At 43.8% G+C, this 8,910-nt stretch overlaps 1 long non-coding RNA gene across 1 annotated transcript; it reads right to left on the reverse strand.

Annotated features, from left to right (window-relative positions):
* Positions 1–252: 252 nt before the first annotated feature.
* Positions 253–5,564, reverse strand: LOC138468130 (uncharacterized). The gene is made up of 2 exons (XR_011268210.1): positions 5,467–5,564; positions 253–736 (listed from the first exon to the last, which is right to left on the reverse strand). It is a non-coding gene; the product is annotated as an uncharacterized lncRNA (long non-coding RNA).
* Between the last annotated feature and the right edge of the window lie 3,346 nt (positions 5,565–8,910).

Below are 8,910 nucleotides of genomic sequence, written 5' to 3' on the forward strand. Positions count from 1 at the left end.
TAAAGTACTAATTACCTCAAAAGGGTGCTCTAGTATACACCATGCTATATACACGCTTTCAGTTATCACCTGCTGTATGTGACACCAGCTCAGAAGGTTGCTCAAGTGTACTTTCTGGGTTATTTGTGAAAGTCAAAGCAACACCAGAAAACTGTATGTGATCGGAGGGATTTATGGTCCCCAAGAGCAATGACTAATCCCCCACACTAACGTGAGATGGGGGTTTAGATTCTATTAAAGACAAGGAGGCGATTATTATGCAATACAATCTTTACTCTGAAACCACAGCAGCAAAGAAAATACTTTTACAAACAAAAAAGTTTCCACAACAGAACTAGATAGAGTTCAATGTCAATGTATGGGGAACTCCCCAAACCATCATGGAGGACAGGTCATGCCCTGCAGGGGACCAATGAGCAGGGACCCTCTTCTATATATGTCCATTACTCTAACCCCAACCCCTCTTTCTGCAGCTGTCTTGCACCAGAAGTCCAATGAAACGGTTGAACTGCGTAGCGCGGAGAAAGAATCCATCGAAACTGGAGATCTCCACCTTCCCGCAGCCTGAATCTATGCCGAAGTTCTTCTGGATAGGACTTCTCATCCAAAATCACGCACTCCACAACTTGTAACTGCGAGCCACACTCCTGATGAGAACCTCAACTCGTGGCCGAAATCACGCACTCCAGAACTTGTAACTGCGATCCACACTCCTGAGCAGAACCTCAACTCGTACCTGTAAGAACAACAAGCAAGAAGGGTGGGTGGTTGGGAAGAACAACAAACCAAAGAATGTTCTCACTTGAACCACCTGTGTACATGCGTATCACAATTGTCATATCATATCATATCATATTCAGGGTGGGTGGGAGGGATAATAATCGCCTCCTTGTCTTTAATAGAATCTAAACCCCCATCTCACGTTAGTGTGGGGGATTAGTCATTCTATGACAAGACAGGAGGCTCATATTATGCAAGTTCAAAGCCCTTGCATCTCATTAGTACGTACAAAATGATCCAATATAATAGATAATATAATAAAATAATAGGAAAGGAAACATTTTTTAAATGCTTTCATTAAATCAATCTGTTGACCAATCAGAGAATTGCCCAAGACTAGATTGCCCAAAAAGCTGTCTTATAAGGCAAAGTCAAATCCACTGCAAGAAAAACAGGAATGTGCCAAATCCAGCGTTCCTTACAGGCCACCAAAACCAACTGGTTAAAAGAGGGGAAAACATTGAACAAAGTTTTCCTATACTAATAGGTTAGGACAAAACCATCTGAAATAAACACCTATGTTGTTCAATCAAATATTCAAAACACTTAAATTCGTACCATTTTTGGGGACCTAGAAAGCAAACCAATGAAAACAAACACCTAGCTCTCCTGGTGATAAAGAAAAGTACCCCATAGGGGTGAAAGTCTTATAGGTTCCATCCCATGCATTAAAGGAAGATATCGCATTAGAAACAGGGCATGTCACAAAACTACACTGGGGAACCAAGAGGGAAAGACAAATCTTCAAAAGGGTAAAATGGGAGTAAAAAATCATTTTTATAAATTTTGTAATAGGACAATCCATCCTGAGCGGAGCTGAAAAGCAATAGAATTAATCTACAATTGTCTTCAGACATATGTGTATACTAAGGAGGGAAGTCTTCTGGAGGCAGAAGCAGAATGGAAGAGAGGGCCCCACTTGAGAAGCTAACTATCAAACCGCCAACACGGAGACCCTCAGACCTCCCGAACTCTTGAAGAAGGACTCTGCTACCATGACAAAAGGCAGATATTATAAACCTGATCCTTAAGAGGCCAAACTTGGCAAGAAGAAAAAATGTATCCGACATCCAATCACTATCATTATAGTGATATCTAAACTCCTTTGTAGGTATGCCCGGTGCTTGAACCTTGATCCCTCCTCCCTGGTGATAAATCCCCTAGCGGATCAAAAGTAACCGAAGGAGGACACCAAATTTCCAAAATCTTAGCAAGACTCTAAACTGCAAAGAACTGATCACTAAATGGTTAAACTGAAGGTGTACACCAGAAGAGGTCCAACCTATATTTCAGCCAATTTGCAGATCTTTGAAGCTCACAGCACCCTGAGCTGGCACCTTACTGCAAACAAACTCTTGTGAAAACCCCAAAGGTCCACCTGCCATGCAGGTGACTATGATAATCAAGTCATCAACCAAATATATATCCCAGCACTCTGGTAATCGTAGCGGCAGACACCGTCTGAAAGTTAATGTATAGACTCTGGAACGCATCGTGATAGAGGGTCATAACGTGGATGGGGGATAGTATCACTCCCAGACCCCTCTATCCCACCAAGGGATATTGAGCCTTCCCAAAAGAGGAGAAACCTCCCCCACTTATCCAAAGGAAAAACCTTGCAATCCAGAAAGAAAACTACCCTGAGGACCACATTAAAGCCCCGCTTTACACCGTTAAGAGAAATAAATACCCACTAGCGCCTCTAACCAATCCCCTGACTGGACAGACTCCAGTTAACTTATTGAAATACCAGAGATTAGCACAAAGGAAATTAACAGACGGGAGGGAAATGCTCAGTGCGAGTCTGCACTGGTCACCCGCCAGAACTCCTGTAAAAAGGAAAAAACTGAAACGATTGGATACTCCCAGAGGTGTAATATTATGATGCAATCTCCCCCAAGGATGGCAGGAAGGGGAATGAGGGGGAAAGAACTCTGGATAATTACCAATGCCCTGTAAATGCAAGGTTGAGAAGAAATCTGGGACCACTGTCCCCTCCAACCCTGAGGTCTGAGTCACTGTATTCATGTGAGGCTGACTGGCCACTAAGGGAATCAGGGGAAGGAAAAACTAAGCACATTGTCCATAGCAAAACAGTACTTATACAGTACTACGAACCCTCAGGTATATGAGTGGTGCTTAACACTACTACGAGCGTTGTGTGGTGTGAGGTGTTCACTTATCGATCTCAGCAGGATAAAAGACTGATGTAGACCTTTCCAAAATTAGGAACCTGTATCAGAACGGTCAGCACGGATATGAAAACAGCACTCTAAAGAGGTTAAGCAACGCTCATGAGGGTACAGAAGCCTGCGTGTACTCCTCGAGCAGAGGAGAAGTTGCAACACACTGTTAGACGGTTAGCTGAACCATAGGCCAAGCTTTGGGAGGAAAAACATGAGGCAGGCGCCAGCAAGTTATTATTTGGCAACTCGTCTAACTGATACCATCAAGTGTTTCCAAACACTCCATCCAAGTAAAACATGGTTGCTCAACTTGTCATGTAAAAAACTGAACGGTTACCCTCGAGCTGACCCTGTCTCCACCAGAACCAAAAGAATAAGGAATGTCCAATGGGACAAAAGTAGGGGAGAACAAACGTCCCCACTAAAGAGAGCCTTAAGCCCTACAGACCTCAATAGAGGCATAACGCATCATCTTTATTCTTCCTCATGTTGAGAGAAAATACTGTAGCTTAATCAGCACTGGTATTGGGTGGAGCAATTGAGGTCGGGAATCAAAACCTAAGGAAAGGACTGAGTTGTCCTGAAACTAACTAAGGTAAAGGGTGACAGAATTTTTAACTAAAAGATGAATGATAACACCAGAGAGATGGTTAGAGAGGAAGGTACAACCCCATATGGGTCTGTTTACAACCACTTCCACACTCTTTTCTTTAAAGCACTTAATAAATAAAGAATATATAATATATGAAATATATATAAAATATCCAAAGAAGAGGGGTTACGCCCTCACAGGGGACCGAATCCCCGGCCCTTATATAAGCTGATACTCACTGAGCTTTCTGGGCCACTGACAATTCTGAAAAAACGCAAATGTGTTCCAGTCAACACTTAAACATATTGTTTATCAAAGCGTACACTGAGCAAGTGCACCTCAACTGCTCACCCCAGCAGGGTGAGGCAACCAATAGTACACGAGGGAGCACCTCGCAGTAGGAACAAGGCGAAGCCTGAAACCGAGCAGGTTACTGCACGCCTACAAGACCAAACAATGGCGTCAGCCATATGCAGCACCTAAACAAAGCTGCCGACCTTAAGGAAGGAATACACTGAGCAAGTGCACCTCCAACTGCTCGCCCGAGCAGGGCGTGATAATCAGCAGTACACGAGGGGGTAACCTCGCATTAGAACTCAGGCAGAGCCTGAAACCAAGCAGGTTATGGTGCATGCCAGTTAAGGTAATTACCCAAGTTGCCCACTTTAAGGGAGGAAACACTGAGCAAGTGTACCTCAACTGCTCACCCTAGCAGGGTGTGGACACAGCCGTATACAAGGGGACCCCTCGCAGAAACCCCAGGCAACCTTGCCACCGAGCAGGTGACTGCACCTTTCCAGGGAAGATAACCCAAACAAAAGAAAACTGTCAAGTTGAAGGTAGGATACACTGAGCAAGTGCACCTCCAACTGCTCGGCCGAGCAGGGTGTGATAATCAGCAGTACACGAGGGGGTAACCTCGCAATAGAATCAGGCTGAACCTGAAACCGAACTTATGGCACCTACAGTGAAGGCAAAGCACATAACTTAAGAAATAAGTAAATGAATAAATAAACAAAGAAAATAAAATAAAACTGCAGACTGGCAGTGCATCGGGCTCTTGCGCTGGATGGTCAGACTTTGACCTAACAAACCCACAGTCTATCAGTAAACATTCTTTCTTTCCAGCACTAAAGGTAAGGAAATGTGTTGTGTCACCAGGGATACGAAATTACAAACATTTAACAAAACCACATTTTTACTATTAAAATGTTTGTGCTATAATCTTTCTGAAGAAGTCATGAACCAACCAAATGCCCATTAGGAAATCCCTGCTCAACTGAACAAAAAAGGTGACAATCAAATACCTCCACTGTAAAATACAATTATTTAAAATATAACAATTAAAATATCTAATCTTAAAATATACAAATAAACATGCGCTGGTCGGCCGCGAACCCCGGTCTTCCTGCATGGGAGACCTGCAGCTCTATATTTGAGCTAACTTGGCTCAGTACTGAAACAGAGGCTTTTGTTACAAACATAAGCCACATAGGCAGGCCGAACCCAAAGCCTGCAGCACCTGGAATCCCCAGGTGACCATAAATCTGTCAAGGGGCACGAATTCAAACAGGCGAAATGAAGAGGGAACAGTGTAAACAACACTGCTCTCGCGCACGCCGGGAGCGAGTTGATTAATGCACTAGAAACACCTGAGTTTACAAGCGCGAGAAATTTTTAAAGAAGAAATAAATTAGAGAGCTCCCTCGAACTCACAACCTCATGGACTGTAGTCCGAAATTCAACCATTGCACCACTGCTTCAGCTGAAACAAGATGTATGAGCATAATACATATTTTCTTTTTGAAAGACACCAAAATGAAACCAACGGCCGCACGCGGCTATCCAGATACATTGTATCAAATACACAAATTCCTTTATAATAAAAGGTAATTAACACATATTTACCATATATGCCATATTCAAACTAATAAAGCCTACTACTGACAAACAATGTAAGACACAACTGAAAGGGGTGACTTAGCTCTGTGGTGTCAGCAGCAAAGAAAGAGGGGTTGGGGTTAGAGTAATGGACATATATAGAAGAGGGTCCCTGCTCATTGGTCCCCTGCAGGGCATGACCTGTCCTCCATGATGGTTTGGGGAGTTCCCCATACATTGACATTGAACTCTATCTAGTTCTGTTGTGGAAACTTTTTTGTTTGTAAAAGTATTTTCTTTGCTGCTGTGGTTTCAGAGTAAAGATTGTATTGCATAATATGAGCCTCCTGTCTTGTCATAGAATTTGCGCGCGTGCAAGCTTCCGTTTCTTCATGTGCACTCTAGTTAGCGCAAGTGCAAACACATGTGTAATTGCTCCGGAAATCTTTTACAAGGAAATGCTCGTCGTGAGGATGTAGGGAGGCAAGCTGCATAGATGGAGTGACATTACAGAACCTCGAGCATGCTGGGTGCAAAACTCTGCGCATCATAGTGGAAATTCCAGTAAACCAGGCATACCAGGCCTCTACTGAATCAAGTTATTGCCGTATGTGTTTTCCCATCTACTGAGCTGCTATGGACATATTCCCCATTGATTCAAGTTGCATGTTGCTTGGTATTGATTATTGGTGTCGTAGTTTTTCTAATCAACTAGTTGATATACCCTTTTAAAAAATAAATAGCTTTGCTAATGAGTTTTTGTGTCTGTAATCTGAATTGTCAATGGTGGGGGATTTGTGGGAGTTGTAGTCCAAAACACCTGCAGCAGGTTGAAGATCCCTGATTATAGGTATATGCAGTCCAATAAATAAAAAAGAGTGCATAATCTGAACCATTCAGGGCTGTCCATTCTGCCACCTCCCTGTGTTACCTATTTCAGCATCTCCCTTTTTTTCTTGCCTAGTGTATGTACTTCTATGTGTCATCCCTCTGAGTTGCAACATGCTCACACTTGCTGCTTGTGGCTATGACAGATTGCCATCTGCAAAGGCGTAGAAGCCCTGGCTTTTTTTTAAATTAAATTAATAAAATCATACAGGTAATTCCATTTGTGGGAGTGTAATCTACCAAACAGATTCACCTTTCATAAGCTTCATGCCAAAATAATAGTGTGTACCTGTGCCCTTCTGCATCAGTATCCTGATCTGCAGCGCCTGTTCTACCAGTGGCACAGAACAGGTTCAGAGGACACAAATGCCTATTTGACTGCTGTAGTGGCACCCAAGTTTCTGCAGCAAAGGGGCTGCATTTAAGACATGCTACTCTTTACCAAAACTCTCTAATTATGAGTTTACTGTCCTGGTGGCGGATGCATCTTTAAATATAAGCCATACCCGAGTTATGGTATGGTGGTACTTCTCATATTAATTACAGCCACAGAAATGTAATATCACACATGTGTCAGCCATGTAAACCCAGCTCAGCTGTCAAGGGATTATGTATATTCTGCCCAGTCGGGCTCATTTTGCTACTGCTAGCAGCACTGCAGCCTTGGGGATTGCTATCCTTGTTCCTTAATGAGGGCATGTAACAGCCTCCCCAGAGAAGCAGCCACTTCACAGGAAGCTGTCCTGGGTTACAGGAAACAAAGGACACACCCATTCATAAAAGGCTTGGCCTAACACTAGGGTGCTGTACACCAAAATGGTATTTGGTCCTATTGAGAAGTGAAGGGGCGGGGTTAGTGCAGCCTGGGAGTGATCTTTACAGCTGAAGGAAATTTCCAGCACCTTGTTGCTCTTTGCCTTTATCTTTCTTTCCTGTCTCCTCCACTTCCTTTTGCCCAAGTACTTTGGGTGTGATGTTAGAAGGCAAAGTCCACTTGCTCTAAGAACAGGGATTGGACCCCTAAATAAGGCTAGCTTTAGTCCAGTCATCTGTGGGCGTTTGCTTTTAAAATAAAGGGTCTACCACTCCTTCTTTGATTCACTCTTGAAAAAAAACCTGAGGAATAATCCATTGGACCTCTGTTGGGAGAGGTGAAGTCTGAGTATCCAAGGCAGAGGTGAGCTTTGTCCCCTAACCATCCCCAGGGACCATTGGTGGTGAACTGCTGTTGCAAAAAGACCTGCCTCTCTAACAGCCACAACTGTACCCAGGCCCTTGCTGTGTTGAGGGACACCTGCAGTTTTGGACCAGCTTCCCCTATATGTGGAAGCCAGAGAACAAGGACTAAAATGTATCCTTGAGTTCCTGGATTGGGATTCACAACAAGTGACAGTCAAGGCATCCAGGATCCATGTGGTTTCGCCATCAAACCAATTTGAACCATGATTCAAGCCTGTTCAACTTCATCAAACCATCAGGATCCTCTAGAGCTACCTTTTGCACTCTCCTGCTCTTTGAACCACTGAACTACGCATTAGAACCTGTTCTCTGCCGTACAGAGCTAGCCGAGTGCGTTGTGGCCCCGGATCGAACTTTAAGCTCATAATTGCACCCGCCGCCTTCCAACCGCCTCTTCCAAGCACCAGCATCTTTGTTGCTGATCTTCATCACCAGTCTGCAAGAGTCTGGGGGATCCTTCGAACCGCGGCCTTTGAATGCTGTACCAGAGCCGCTCGACTCGAACTGCACATCCAGTCACTAGCCTCTTCTCTGTCGAACTGACTACCTAACTGGCCCTGGTGGCCCTCACAATCAGCAGCCCCTCAAACGCTTCATAAAAACCGATCTGTTAAGAACCACGCATTGAGGCACCAGTATCTTTGCAGTCGAACCCTCTGTCAAACCAACCTTGGTGGCTCTCATGATCCACACCTTTTCAAGCACAACCCTCGAAATTGAGCAATCTCCTGTTTGACCCCTGCTTGACACCGTTCCTCACCCAGAACAATGTGAACACTGCACTCAAACTTTGTCGAACCACACAAACAGGACCAAAAAGCCTGGTTTGATGCCATTGAATCGTCAAGAACAGCAAAAGTTTCTGATAACTGCCCCCTTGGTCCAACTTTGGGTCCTAGAAACTGGTTAGATCACCTTTAATCTATCCCTTTATTAACCAGAACATTTCCTTTTGACAAACATTGTGGTTTTTACTTGCCTTGCACCCATGACCCAGATTGGTACATCTTTCTATCTGTTCATATTCTGTGTTATTGTCTCTGGGGTGGATTTTGTATAGTGCTTTTCTATTGCGTTATTTTTGCAAATGGGGTGTTTCATTAAAGTATATCTGTATTCAATAGAACCTTGATTGGACATTCCTTTTATTTTTGACTGTTGTGCTTTTGCTGCTTGTGTTGCTACTAAATCACCTTCACACTCCTCTTCAGAGTACAGCCTTCCCCTGGCCCATGATACCACAAAAGTCAAAGGTGGTATACCTCTTAACTGTGCCTTGTTTTACCTTTATGATTGGGATCACTCTTAGCTTGTACTAGTTTGGGGGCAGAGTAGGTGCTCAAT

This window comes from Ambystoma mexicanum, chromosome 4q, assembly GCF_040938575.1.
Source record: "Ambystoma mexicanum isolate Mex_15411 chromosome 4q, UKY_AmexF1_1, whole genome shotgun sequence".
NCBI lineage: Eukaryota > Metazoa > Chordata > Amphibia > Caudata > Ambystomatidae > Ambystoma > Ambystoma mexicanum.